Source organism: Antechinus flavipes, chromosome 2, assembly GCF_016432865.1.
Source record: "Antechinus flavipes isolate AdamAnt ecotype Samford, QLD, Australia chromosome 2, AdamAnt_v2, whole genome shotgun sequence".
In the NCBI taxonomy this organism is placed as follows: Eukaryota; Metazoa; Chordata; class Mammalia; order Dasyuromorphia; family Dasyuridae; genus Antechinus; species Antechinus flavipes.
The window spans coordinates 326,495,467-326,511,552 of NC_067399.1; positions in this window are offsets into that span (position 1 = coordinate 326,495,467).

The window sequence follows — 16,086 nt, forward strand, 5'->3', positions numbered from 1 at the left end:
CACTATGTACAATTCAAAAACAAAAATGAAAAGTAAATTGATTTCAACTCAAAATATTTTCAATTTGAATTTGTTCCTCTTCCTTTATGTTTCTGCTTAATTCATAGCATCATATTTTGATTCTCCTTTCTTTAAAAAAATTAGATATGTTTTTGTACAAATGTGAGAACCAGTAAAAAGGTCAATATGAAGTATAGAAAGGAAAGCAAAAATGAAATAAGTCTGGAAAGATAAAGGGGAAGAACAGGAAATAAAAATTTATATAATATTTACTATATGCCAGGCACTGCACTAAGCACTTTCACAATTTTTTTTTTCATTTGATCTTCATACTGTAGATAAGTGCTATTATTAGCTCTGTTTTACAATTGAAGAAATTAAGGAAAACAAAAGTTAAGTGAGTTTCCCATATCACATAGTTAATAAGTAGGGTTTCCTGATCCCAGGGCCAGCATTCTCTTCAGTGTTCCACCAATTAGGTTGGGGTCAGTTTGTAAAGGGTTTTAGATTTTAGACCATTTTCTATTTCAACCTAGTCACTAAGGATGCAATAGAGCTTTGAATAGCAGATTAACATGGTTATGGGCAGCTAGATGGCACCATAATGCACACAGAATTCTGAGTCTGGAATCAGGATTCATCTTCTTGAGTTCAAATCCAGCCTCAGACAATTAGTAGCTGTGTCACATATCTGTCAAATAAACTGGAGAAGAAAATGGCTAACTACTCCAGCATCTCTCCCTCCCCCTCAAAAAAAAAACCAACAATACCCAAATAAGGTCATAAAAAGTCAGATACAATTAAAATGACTAACAGCCACAACACTGTACTTTGCAGAGATTTTTTGGGGGGAGAGGTCACTAGGCCTATAATTTCTGACATAAAGAATATTATATGCCTTCATATTTATCATATTATACTCAAACTACATTTTGTTTGGGATGGCACCTCCCTGCTTAACAGGGGTTTTAAACTGGAATCCACACATTTGTTGTTTTTTAAACCATCCAATCCAGCAGTGTCTCTTCTGGACCTTTATCCCCCCCCAAAAAAAAAAGATCATTAAAAAAGGGAAAATGACCCACATGTGCAAAAATGTTTGTGTAGTGGCAAGAAACTAGAAACTGAATGGAAGCCCATCAGTTGGAGAATGGTTGAATAAATTATGGTATATGAATGTTATGGAATATTATTGTTCTGTAAGAACTGACCAGCAGGAAGATTTCAGAGAACTGGAGAGATTTACATGAACTGATACTAAGTAAAGTGAGTAGAATCAAGAGATCATTGTACATAGCAACAGGATTGTGCAATGATCAATTCTGATTGACATGGCTTTTTTCAACACTGAAGTGATTCAGACCAATTCCAATAAATTTGTTATAGAGAGAGACACCTGCCTCCAGAAAGAGGACTGTGGGGACTAAATGTGGATCACAACATAGTATTTTCACCTTTTTTGTTGTTTGCTTCATTTGTGTTTTTTTCTTAATGTTTTTCCCTTTTTGGTAAGATTTTTCTTATGCATCATGATAATTGTGGAAATGTGTATAGAAGAATAGCACATGTTTAACCTATATTGGTTATTTGTTATTTAAAGAAGTGAGGGGAAGAGAGAGAGAGAGAAATGGAACGCAAGATTTTGCAAGTGTAAATGTTGAAACTTATCTTTACATTTATTTAAAAAATAAAAAGTAAAAAAAAAAGAAAAAATCTTTGGATCAGTGAATGGTTCTTATTTATCTATGTATCTTTTCTAGTGCCTAACATCATTCTTGGATAAGAATAAGGATGTGAAGTAAGCTAGAGTGTCCCAGTCTAACTTGGGTTTTCTCCATTATTTTTCAGTCATCAGAGATTGTACCATTTTTATTATCTAAATAGATATTCTTCATAAGTTATAATGGCTGGGGAAAAAATCATAAGCACAGCTGGCTAAGAAAATGGATCTATCCAAACTTAGTCTTCTCCTTGTAGAATTCAATCCTTTTCTAGACAATGTTTGAAGCTTTTGAGATTATTGGAATTGTCAGAATTTGTGGTCCCCTGGCACAAAATGAGGTAACCAGTGGTAAAATAGAAATAGAGTGTTAGATCTACAGTCAGGGTAGGCCTGAGTTCAAATCCAATCTCAGACTGGAATAGTCACTTAATCTTTCTGTCTCAGTTTTCTCAACTATAAAATGGGAAGAATAATAATAGCCTCTAACTTCAAAGAGGATCTAATGAAATAATGTTTCTAAAAAACTTATCATGATACCTGGTACATAGTAGGTGACATATAAATGCTTCCATGCTTACTTGTTTCCTTCTTTTCCTAGAAATAGTTCCAGAAAATTGTTATGGTCACCTTCATTCTTTGATGAGAAATGGAAGTAGGACTTTAATGGGAGGAGAAAGGAAGAATATAAGTTCTGTACATAAAAAGCATTTAATAAATGATTTTTGATGACAGTGCAGGTCCTAGAATTAGGAAAATCCATCTTTGCCAAGTTCAAATCTGGTCTCCAACATTTACTAGCTCAAGTCCTTTAACCCTGTTTACTTCATTTTCCTCATCTGTAAAATGAGCTGGGTAAGTAAGTGGCAAACCAGCCTAGTAGCTCTGCCAAGAAAATCCCAAATGGGGTCACAAAGAAATGAACATGACTGAAAGGGCTGAAGAACAACAAAAGGAAATAAAGAAAGATAGAACTGAAATGATTCAAAAACAACACAAATAATTTTTGGATGGATGAATGGATGAATCAATGAGATCACCAAATATAGCCAATAAGAGATCAAGCTAAGTCTTGAACTCTGATTGCTGGCTTCCAATTCGTTTGCTTTCCCAGTCCTCTCCACTTCCAAGTCCTACTGAGAGCATCTTACCACAGCATACAGTTGACCAAATACATTCACAATAGCCTTTTTAAAAAATTTCTCAGACAACCATCTGTTTCTTTCCCACATTCCGGTGATCAGATTATGAAAATCTGAGTGTGAATTTTTTTCACACACAGCATCTCCCTCAAGACAATTTTACATCCTCTAAAAATGAGATTTTCAAATAATATATTTCCATATCTAGTGCCATGCAAAAATGTGACAAATGGGGAGACACATAAAATTTCAGTGGTAACCACATATTCACATGCCAGAACATATAAGATAGTGTGGTATAGGGGTTAGAGTGTTAGATTTTATTAAGAAGAGATAGGTTTGAATTCTATCTCAGATTTTCATTAGATGGATGACCAAAAACAAATAATTTATTATTTTTAAAAACTGTGTTGAGGATTTTTATATCGCAAAAAAATGCTCTCTCTTGGGAGGTAGATGATACCAAATCAATTCCAGGTTTTAGTGAAATGCTCAGTTTTAGAAGCTTCTAAAGATAATTTGCCTCTTTAACTAATAGCAATTAATAAAAACAATAATAGTATTTATATTATGCCTACTATGTGATAGGCATTGTGCTAAGTGTTTTAAATATCTCTTTTTAGCTTCACAACAACTATAGGAGATAGGCACTATTATTGTATCCATTTTACAGTTGAGGAAACTGAGGCAAACAGAACTTATATGACTTGTTCAGGATCACCCCCTTAGTAGGCATCCAAGGTTGTCTCAGTCTTTCTGACTTCAGGCCCAGTTTCCCTGGTTCTAAATGTTGTTGTTGTTGCTGAGTCATTTCAATTGTGTCTGACTCTTCATGACCCCATCTGGAGTTTTCTTGGAAAAGATACTGGAGTAGTTTACCATTTCCTTCTCTAGATCATTTGACAGATGAGGACATTGAGACAAATAGGATTAAGTGACTTGCTCAGGGTCACACAACTAGTAAGTGTCTGAGGCCACATTTGAATTCAGGAAGATGAGTTCTCATTCAATCTTGGCACTCTATTCACTAGGCCACCTAGATGTGTGTGCAAAGTACATATGATATATTTCTGAAAGAATAGGAGACCAAATTATAATTAAAATATTGCATTTATATTGCACTTTACAATTCACAAAGCACTTGAGGCACATTATTTTATTTGATCTTCACCATGACTATGAGATAAGGAGGATAAGTATAAGTAACTTCATTTTACTAATGAATAAATTGTGCAATGCTTTAGTGACTTACCCAATCGGGTCCTCTGATTCTAAAACCACTATTTGTTTTTTTACCAAACTACAGCTGCCTAGTTTATCCCTCTACTTGAAAGTTAAAAACACTGAAATAAACAATAAGTGAATATCAATCTTACTTTATATTCATAATTTTAAAAATATGTTAGGCTGTCTAAGCTGTAATGTATGCAAACACCATATACAAAGACAAGAAGTTTACAATTTAATACAATCACAATGATTCTAACACATTTGCAAAGGACAACTAGACAGTATTAATTTTGTTTTGAATCACACACAGGTCAAGAGAAAGTTGGTGTTGAGGAGTGGGTGTCAAAGATATGAGGCAAAGATGCAAAATCATTGTGGGAACTAAATTTCTAAGATAAATGCTTCTCCTACTGGACAAACCTTATGAATTCACAATTATATACTGACATAAGATAGTCTGTCAACATCTACGGCCAAAATTTACACAATATTGGGAAATTTTAATGTTATGTAAAGGTACAATATTGATTTAGATTTTGCTTTATAGAAATTGTTTTTTTTATTGTTGCTATCAAAAGTAGAGCTATAATTTAGATAAGGTTTTTTTATTTTATTTTTTTAATTATTGCTTTTTATTTTCAAAATATATACATTGATAACTTTTGACATTCATCCCTACAAAACCCTGTGTTCTAATTTTCTTCCTTCCCTTCACCTCCTCCTCCAATAAGCAAGTGATCCAAAATATATTAAACATGTGCAATTCCTCTACATATTTTCCACAAATATCATGCTGCACAAGAAAAATCAGGTCCAAAAGAGAAAAAAAAATTAAAAAGAAAATAAAATGCAAGCAAACAACAAAAAGAGTGAAAATACTATGTTGTGGTCCACATTCAGTTCCCACTGTCCTCTCTCTGGATGCAGATGGCTCTCTGTCGAAAACCACTGGAACTGGTCTAATCAACTCATTGTTGACTAGAGCTAAGACCATCAGAATTGATCATTGTATAATCCTGCTATTGCCGTATATAATGATCTTCTGGTCCTGTTCATTTCACTTAGCATCATTTCATGTAAGTCTCTCCCAGCCTCTCTGAAATCATCCTACTGATGATTTCTTATGTAACAATAATATTCCATAGCATTCATATACCATAACTTGTTCAGCCCTTCTCCAACTGATGGGCATCCACTTAGTTTTCCAATTTCTTGCCACCACAAAAAGGGCTGCCACAAACATTTTTGCACATGTTGGTCCCTTTTCCTTCTTTATGATCTCTTTAGAATACAAGCCCAGTAGAAACATTGCTGGGTCAAAGGGTATGCACAGTTTGATAGCCCTTTGGGCATAGTTCCATATTGCTCTCCAGAATGGTTGAATCAATTCACAATTCCACCAACGATCCCCTCCAACATTTGTCATTATCTTTTCATGCCATTTTAACCAATCTAAAAGGTGTGTAGTGGAACATCAGAGTTGTCTTAATTTGCATTTCTCTGATCAATAATGATTTGGAGCACCTTTTCAAATGATTAGAAATGGTTTTAATTTCTTCATCTGAAAATTGTTCATATCCTTTGATCATTTATCAATTGAAGAATGGCTTGAATTCTTATAAATTTGAGTCATTTCTCTATATATTTTAGAAATGAGACCTTTATCAGAACCTTTAAATGTAAAAATTTTTTTCCCAGTTTATTGCCTTCTGTGGACAAGGATTTTTTTTTTTTGTGATATTTATCTGTCTCAAAATGAGTTTGTTTTTTTTAGAATATGTTTCTTCTTGATATCATGATCATTTCAATATACTTTCCCTTCTACTACATGGTAAAGTTGTGAATACTGTGAGTAAGGTCTCTTACCTTATTTTCCAGGTTGTTTTTTTTTTTTTAAACTAAAATGCCAAGCATTCCTACTCTACTGCAGAGAGAATAACTCCATTAAGTTGGCCACATTGTTTGAATGCCAAATGTATGTTTGCCAGAAAGATTATTTTATGGAAAATTCAAACATGGCAAACACTCACAAGGTAGTCAGAAAAAGATATACAAGGATACTCTCAAAGCCTTTCTTAAGAATTTTAGAATGGATTGTCTGACATGGAAGATATTGACACAGGACCACTACCATGGCATGCCCTCATTAGAAAAGGTGATATGCTCTTTGACCAAAACAGAATTGAATTAGCTCAGAAGAAATGTGAGATGCACAAAATTAGAGAAGCCGCTGCAAATTCATAGTGAATATCTGTGTTTGATCTGTAGCAGAGAATTCAGAGCTCTGGTATCATGGTATAATTAGCCACAATCAGACACATTGTAACTTGACTGTAACATAGTGATGTCATTTTGGTCCTCTTCGGAAACAAAGAAAACAACAACAAAACAACCTTCTACTAGATTAAAATCTTCCATGACAGTGTAATAAAACTGTTATCTACCCTCTTCAGATCTCTACAACATGAAATACACTAGCTTTTCTCAAAAAGGCAACAAAGCTGAGAATTTATTGTCCTGGGATGGAACAATTTTCAAGGTCCAGAGTTTTGGATGTTAAGGCACTGATCATGACAAGTCCTGGATAAGACTAACCTGGTAAAAACTATAGTTTGAAGTCTCTCTTGAGCTCCTTAAAGAACAAAGTACTCAGCCCTGTTTGTAGTGGCTAGAAACTGGAAATTGAATGGATGCCCATCAATTGGAGAATGGCTGAGTAAATTGTGGTATATGAATGTTATGGAATATTATTGTTCTGTAAGAAATGACCAGCAGGATGAATACAGAGAGGCTTGGAGAGACTTACACGAACTGATGCTAAGTGAAATGAGCAGAACCAGGAGATCATTATACACTTCAACAACGATATTGTATGAGGATATATTCTGATGGAAGTGGATTTCTTTGACAAAGAGACCTAACTCAGTTTCAATTGATAAATGATGGACAGAAGCAGCTACATCTAAAGAAAGAACACTGGGTAATGAATGTAAACTATTTGCATTTTTGTTTTTCTTCCCTGGTTATTTTTACCTTCTGAATCCAATTCTCCCTGTGCAATAAGAGAACTGTTTGGTTCTGCAAACATATATTGTATCTAGGATATACTGCAACATACCTAACATATATAGGACTGCTTGCCATCTAGGGGAAGAGGTGGAGGGAGGGAGGGGAAAAATTGGAACAGACGCGAGTGCAAGGGATAATGTTGTTAAAAAATTACCCTGGCATGGATTCTGTCTATATAAAGTTATTATAAAATTTAAAAAAAAAAAAAGAACAAAGCACTCATTACTAATAAACTAGAAAATATGCATCAGAATCAAAAAATGTTCCACTATGCCTTCTAATTTCCATTAATACATGGAAGAGGTCCCTGACATAAAGTCCAAAATAAGTATGAAAAAAAAGAAAAAAAAAAAGAAAAGAATATTGTTACACAGCTATCATGTAGAAATGACACAAATCTAAAAAAAAGAGAATAACTTCACATTCCTAAATTAAAAAACCTGAAAGAAAGAAACTTGCCACAATCCTACTGTAATTTCTGGAAGAAATTTAAGTAAAATTTCATAAATAATTATATAAATTAAATTAGATGTCTGGGGGAAAGGAAAGGAAAGGAGAGAAGAAATGAGGACAAGAGAGAAGGGGGAGGAGAGGAGAAGAAAGGAGAGAAGAGGAAAAGAGAGCTCTAGAGAAAATAATTAAAATAATAACAATCAATTTATTTTTTAAAAAGATGAAAAAACTTACAGAGGTTATAAACTTCTTAAAATGAAATAAAAATCAGATAGATAAATGCTACGTGAAAGGAATATTAGAATATAATAGTAATGAAAAATGTCAGAAAATATGTCATCCCCTATCAAAAACAACTGACCTATAAAACAAATGAAAAAAAAGATCATTCACTACTTTTTATAGAAACTTTTGCTTTATTTTTTATAAGTTCAGAATTCACACACACACACATCATTCAAGTATCTTTAGATTATCTGAAAATCTCAAGTATTTTAGTCTTACTAGCATATTTCAAGAATTTGTGCATAAAACTGACCAAATCTATTAGACCCAGAGAATAAAGTGAAAATAGAAAGAATTCAATGATAATATAAATAAGAAATTTTAAAATGAAACATTATATTCAAAATCCCAAACTTCCAAATTAAAAAACAAAAACAAAATACTACAAATGGCCATAAAGAAAGAGTTCAAGTGCTGAAGTCATAACTAAGATCACACAAGATCTGAAGCAGCCCTGAATTTCCTGCATGACATATCTATTTTATTGCATTATTTTTCCTTAATAAAAGTGAGTTTTTGTTTGGTTCTGCACACATATATTGTATCTAGGATAAACTATAACTTATTTAACATGTATAAGACTGCCTGCCATTTAGGGGAGGTGGTGGAGGGAGGGAAGGGAAAAATCAGAACAGATGTGAGTGCAAGGGATAATGTTGTAAAAAATTACCCATGCATATGTACTGTCAATAAAAAATTATAATTAAAAAAACTTTCAAAAAAAAGAGTTGGAAACAGATCGTATTTTTTGTCTCAAAAACAGTTAGGGTTGTGGTAGGATTAGCAAGTACCTAGGAAAGGCGTAGTAGAGTTATTATTAAAAGGAACAATTAATCTTTTACAAAAATTACCTTTAGCTGATTTTTTTAGTAATAGTGAAAAACTTGTAACATTCATATCCAACAATTTGGTTAAGCCAAATAAAGTACAATATATTGATGTAATTTTGTATTAAACCATTAAAATGACAAAGAATACAAGGAAATATGAAGTGATGCAAAGTAAATTTAGTGAAAATCAAAAATAACATTCTCTGTTTCCTCATCTTTAAAATGATGAGTATTCCTCACATAATGGTCTGTGGATCACTGAAATCTTTTTGGGAAGTCCAAAAGGTTAAAGTATTTTCACAATAATATAAAGATGTTATTTATCTATTAACATATTTTTCCCATTTCCAACTATATAACTATGTGAAACTAGATATTCTTTCTAATTTCAACCAAAATAACATGATAATAAATTGAATGCAAAGGCAGGTAAAAAAGAGTGAGTTTTATTTATTAGTTCAATTCTTTTTAATTTCTTCTTTGATTTTCAGAATTCTTATTTTCATGTTTAATTGGGGATTTTTCATTTTTCTCTCTCTAACTTTTAAAATTGCATCCCCAATTAATTGATCTGTTCTTTCACTTTTTCTCTTTTTTAAAATCACTCTTCAGAGATATACATTTTCCCCTACATATTGCTTTGGTTGCACCTCACAAATTTCCTTATGTTGTCTCATTTTTGTCATTCCTCTATGAAATTATTGATTTTTTCTATGAAATGTTCTTTGATCCACTCATTCTTTGTAAATAGAGTACTTAGGTTCCATTGAATATTTAATCTATGTTTCCATCACTCTTTGTTAGATGTAATTTCATTTCATTTATGGATCAAAAGCATGCATTTAATGTTTCTGCTTTCCTGCACCTGTTAGCTTTTATGCCCTCATATATGGTCAATTTTTTTTTAAGTTATCATGTATAATGGGGGAAAGGGCATGCTCTTTTTATTCCTATTCATTTTCCTCTAGAGGTCTATCAGAACTTTTCTAAAATTTTATTGATCTCTTTAACTTGTTCTTATTTATTTTATGGTTAGATTTATCTAGTTCTGAGAGAAGTAAATTAAAGTCTTCCACTAGTATATTTTTACTGCTTCTTTCCTCCAGACACTCACTTCATCTTTCCTTTAAAAATCTGAATTCTATTTTATTTGATGCAAATACGTTCAGTATTGTAGTACTTCATTATTTTTTAGCAAGAAGTAGTTCCTCTGAGTATCTTTTAATTAATTCTATGTTTGATTTTGCTTTGAGACAATAATTACTATCATACCTTTTTTGTTTGTTTGTTTCAGCTGAAGCATAGATTCTTTTCTAATCTCTTATTTTAACTTTCTCTGTGTTCTTCAATTTCAAGTGTGCGTCTTGGAAACATTTTGTTGGATTGTTGTGTTTTCTAATCCATTCTGCTATCTTCTTATGTTTTATGAATGAGTGCTCCCTGGGCAAAGTCACTATGATAGACTCATTCCTTTTAGAGTCACATTATGCCAGCTAGAGAATCACAACTGAGATAGCTGAACTAGAAGCTATGTAAAGCATGTTGTTCCCCTGCTGTTATTAAGTGGGATCACTGAGGGTTTGCCATATCATTCTAAAACACCAAATCTTTTCAGTGATATAACACTCTGTTTCAAAACATGCCTCAAAGTTCTCATATTATCCCAAAACCCTGAAAGGGCATCTTAAGCATGCTAAAGGGGGTTGAAGTGCAGGGATTGAAAGTGACCCAGATATACTGTATTCTACATGTAATTGCATACATTGGAAATGGATTCATTTTAGGAAAGTATGTTGTCATACTATATGAATGTCCTTTCTAAAATGTGGTTCCTAGTACTGAAAAAATTGCAGATGTAATATGAGGCAACATGGTATAGTAAAAAGAACACTGGATTATGGAGCCAGAAAACCTGTGTTCAGAACTCTACTATTAACTATCCATATGACCTTACTACCTAAGTTTCCTCTCTGGACCCCAATTTCCACCTAAGTCTTGAATGAGATGTTCTTAAAGAATTTCTAATCGCCCTAAATCCCATAATCCTTTGCCCAGGCTACAAACCTATTTTCCAATTAATATCAACTCATTAATTCATTAACCAATATTCTTTGGGTTTAATAAGGAATGTCTACCTAATCATATTATCATCTGACTCATTTTTCTCTGTTTTGTCCATAAGACTATTAAATGCCTTCTCTAAGATGGAGATACTCTCTGGTTATTTTCTGCCTTACCAATCTTGTAACCAAATCCTATAAAAAAAAAAAAAAGATGTTAATTTGTTATGACTGCTTGATGAACCAATACTAACTTCTGTTGGTCTCCACCTTCATTTCTAGGTGCTTTCAAACCATCTTTTAAGCAATGCATTCTGGCATTTTTCATATAAAGCTTATCATATATGATTTTTAGGAATCCTCCTTCCCTTACTCACTACAAAACACTTTTGAAAAATAAGGACAATATTTTTCATTCATAAGTTTTAAGAAACTTCTCCCATGAACTTTACATCTCCTGCACTTATAAAGAGTAGTCAGGGGGCATCTAGGTGGTACAGTGGATAGAGCACTGAAGTCAGGAGGACCTGAGTTCAAAATTGATCTTAGACACTTAGTACTTCCTAGCTGCATGATCCTGGACCCTATTGCCTCAATTAAAAAAAAAAAGAGTAGTTCAGTACTTGATAATTAAACTCTTTCTTTGTCACAGAACCTCAGTTGTTTCAGAGACTTCAGTGCATTCAAAGCAGCCAGCTATGTCACCTCTTAAGTAACAACACTAAGTAAGCTTCTAGAAAGGAAAAGTCTCATTATTGTATGTCTATACCAAGGGGTTAGTATAGTGCCCAGCACTTAAGTCCTTCCAAGCTTGTAGATTGATTGGTTGATTGTTTAACAATGAACCAAGTTCTTCGATTCAAGTTAGCCTTCTCAATTTCAAATGTTTTTACTCCAATTGCAAGGGAAAACAGGTTCCTAAATATTGGAAAAGAAGTCATTTGAAAGACATATTTAAGCAAACTTACAATTAGGTGGCTTGTAAATAAAATGTTGGGTTTGGATTAAAGGAATACCTAATTCCAATATAGCCTCATCCTTAAAATGTATTATTCTAGGCAAGTCATTTACCTCTCTTTGCCTTAATTCACCAGAGAAGGAAATGCACCCCAGTATTTTTGCAAAGAGATCCCCAGGAACAGTATAGGTGCAATATAACCCATAGGGCTAGGAAGAATTGGATAATTTAAGCAACAACTTGTATCAAAATAAGAACTCTAGGGGTTCTTAACTGGGGTACATGAATTTGAGTTAAAAAAGATTTTGATGACTATATTTCAATATGATCTTATATAATTCTATGTATTTTATTTTGTGCATTTAAACACATAATTATGAAAAATCCTTAGGTTTCACCAGACTCTCAAAAGAGTGGATGACAAAAAGAAGAGTTAAATCCTTTGCTTGAGATAGTAATGGTCTTTTAAAAAGAAAAAAAAAATCATTTGACACCCCTCTAAGGAGTAGCTAATTTCATTTGGGTGGATGGTGGTTCAAAGACCTATTATTTCATTAATGTGAGAAACTCTTCTCCAACCCAAATCAGCATTTCCTTGTAATTTATAGCTTTGTAAAAAGAAACTGGCTTGCCTGTGGTCACATAACTAGTATGTTTCAGAAGCAGGAATTAAATCCACATATTCCTAACTGCAAGATTAGCATTCTATCCACTATGCAAACTGCCCTTGCCCTTCTCCATCCCTGCCTCTGTCTTCTTTCTCTCCTCCTTTTTCTTGGCCTTCCCCTCTCCTCTATTCTCTCTCAAAAATACACTGATTAATAAAAATGACACTTCCCTTATAAAACTATCTTCAAAAGCTTGTAAAGAGAGTCAATAAGGTTTTATAATGGCTAGAGAATTAAAAAAAAAAAAAAAAAAAAAAGACCTGGGTATTTACTAACAAATACTAGCTGCCTGACAAGAGTGAGAGAGTAGGGGCAGGGCAAAAATCACTTAACCTTTTAAATGTCCTCAGGCAACTCTGTAAATCTTCAAGTTCACAGTCATCTGCATCAGTAGAGGAAGTTACTTATTGAGAGCTCCCTATGACTATGTAACCCCAAGTTTAAAAAAGTATCTAAAGGATAACAATTATTGGAAAACAAAAATAACATAGTTAGTTCTTAAAGGTCACCACTCTACCAAATTAATTTTTTTAAAGGTTTGGTTTTGCAACTAGGTATCAGGCACAAGGTAAGTCTATACAACAAAACTAATTAATATTTATTACCTTAATTCTTACAAGAATTTGCTTGGTGTCTAATACACATATTTAGTGTTTAAGTTAAATGTTGAAAATGTTTAATGTTAAATTTAATGTTAAAAACTTACATCTGAATTAATTTTAAAAGTATTATTTCTTTATAAATATTTAATATTAAAATTTTAATTTGATGTTAAAAAGCTATATTCAAATTAATAAAATATTTAATTTTTTAAAAACCTACATCTAAACTAATACAAATAGTATGACTTCTTAGCGAAAATTTAAGATTATATATTTAGAGTGACTAGAAGATGATAAGGTCAACAGAGTTGTTTGGGGGAACTATTACAATTTTTCTGGATTGGTACATAAGGACTGACCCCTAAAACTGGGGGTCTTAGTAAGAAGACAAAAGAAGAAAGAAAAGATAGCCTAGACCAAATTCACTGGGCAAACATGCCCTATTGGTACACAGAAAAGATAGTACCAGTAGACTTTTTTAAGTGGCTTTTGGTCTGCAGGGCATTCTTTTTAAAATTGTAATTTCATTGCACCTGCATTTGCAAGCTTTTTCTACACATCTGTCCTGCAGAGACCAGGAGTATGGCAGAAGCAGATATTGAGGCCAATTTTGGAAACTGCAGAGTTTTCCACCTATGTGGATGAAAGCAGAATAAAAGAACAGAAATTTACTGGGGGACTGTTGCACAAGGCCAGATATGGAGAGCTACAAAAATATCTGCTTTTCCTCCTAAATCCAAGTTGGCAACGATGACAGAATCTTTAACTTCCTCGATCAACTGTCTTACTCCCTTTTTTATTCCCTTTCTGTATCTTCCTTTGTCTGCTCCCTCTCTTCCTTCCCTTCTTCTATACCAACAGTTCTCAAGCTTTTTAGTCTTAAGACCCTTTACCCTCTTAAAAATCATTAAGGACCCCTCAAAAAGCTTTTTTTGGTAGATCTATTTGTCTTTATTGTATTAGAAATTATATCTTAGTAATAATAAAGAAATAGTTTTGATCTTGTGGAGCGCCAAAAAGGTCTCAAGAACCCCATGGGATAATGGCTGCTTGGTGCAGGAAGGGGCATTGAATTTGGAGTTAGATGGGATGGCTCTTGTACTCACTACATATTTGATTTTGGGTATGTCATATAATCTCTCTGGGCTTCAGTTTCCTCATCTAAATTATCTCCAAGTTGCCTTAAAATTGTAAGAATATAGATTTAAAGCTCTAAGGGACAGTAAGAGTCATCTAAGAGTGTATGACTTGTCCAAGTTCATATAGGTCCCTAGTAGCAGGAGAAGAATTTGAATCCAAATGTTCCCAGTTATAAGCTTAAACCCATTAAACCATTTGGCCTTCTGCCTCTAAATTTATGATCTTACCCTCAATGGAAAGGCACCCAAACTGTACTCTAGGCTGGAAAGAAGTATTATAGGTTCATCTCTGCCCCTCATTAGCTTTGTGATCTTTAACAAAAATCATCACCTATCTGCACTTCAGTTATTTTCTCTACCAAATAAAGGTGTTGATCTAAGATAACCTCTAAAATCTCTCAAAGTTCTAAAAATTTGGGATTCTGTAGACTCCTATTGGATCCATGGGAGCTAACAAGGGACATTTTTGTGTTCCAATGTCACTCAAAGGCATTGTCAGCCTTTTGTATATGTGAGAGAAGGGAACAGGTGAAATCTCTTTTGGCTAAATTCCAATCTCCCCTTTTCATGTTCCAGGGACTGGATGGAAAATGGTCTACTCCAATACAGGGGATGAAAGGTGCTCCTCCTGAAATGATAGGTCATCGATTAGTGCCCTTGTTTCCAACCCAAAGCCATACTTGAACCTGTCCAACCAGTGTCCCTTACCTCCACATCTACTGCACCTGCCTCGAGCTCACGTTCCAAGCTCCGCTTTTGTATGTGGGGCCACTGCAGATCACATATTCAGGCTCTAGGCTCTACATTAATTTTCCTCTTCACACTTGTCAACGAAGTTGAAGAAACAAGGCTTGACGCAATTCTTCGAAGGCCTACCCATCTTCCTTAAGCTGCGCCCCATTTCTCTCTCCTCGGATTTTGTATCACTGACTTTGTAGGATGCACGACTAGTCACACACATTCCTCCCCGCACCCAATCAAAATCACCCCCTCCCCAGTCAAAGGTATCGAAAAGCAATCTAGCCCCTGAAGGCTACCTACAACTTACATCCCACCAAGCAATAGCCCTTTCTGTTGCGAGCTCACTTCCTCCAAGCCAGAACAAGCTACTGCCGGGATTTTGCCACGGGACCTAGTGAGGACTATGGGGTTTGAATGGGCACGGCGCCAGAAAGCAAGGGCTGCGCTTTCCATAAGGCAGGAACTGTACATTTACTACTCGGGTCCGAGAAGAGTCACTGCACTGCACACACACTTATATACATGCATACACACACACACACACACACACACACACACACACACACACACACTGCTGACATTCCTACAGGGTTAATTCAAGAAAAATGAAAAGAGGGAGTAGAGAGAAAAGGGCAGATGAGGACAATTTCCTCCTATTCTTGTTTTCTTCCTTAAGCGCATTGGCAGAGTTCTGAACACACGCGTCAGTGTGTTTCCTCTCACTTGTGAATATTTTCTGGTTAATAGTGGACCAGTAGGTCACAACCCAGACCCAGTTCCTGCTCGATGCAGAAGCCTTAGTACTGGCAAGAGTCAATCGCTTTGTGTGCGATTGCCTTCATTTCGCATTCCTTTCAGGCCAGACTTAGGAGCATTGCCAACCTAGGGGACCTAAGCATACTGGGACCTGCAGCAGTTATAAGTGAGAGGCTGAAGGAGACTTGAGTCCGACGCCTGATTTTTTTTTTTTTTTTTCCATCTGACTAGGCATGGATCTATCTATCTAGTCACAAGAGACTTGTAAACGGACTAGCAAAGGGAATTCAGATTCGGCGTCTCTGACCCGACATCAAGGCCAAGTTCAAAAGCAGTCAAGTGGCCGGCGGGAAAACTGCCTTTGATCCCTTCCAATGACCCCCTCCGTTTCTAGGCATATACACTATAGGTCCCAGAAAGGTACTTGTAGAAT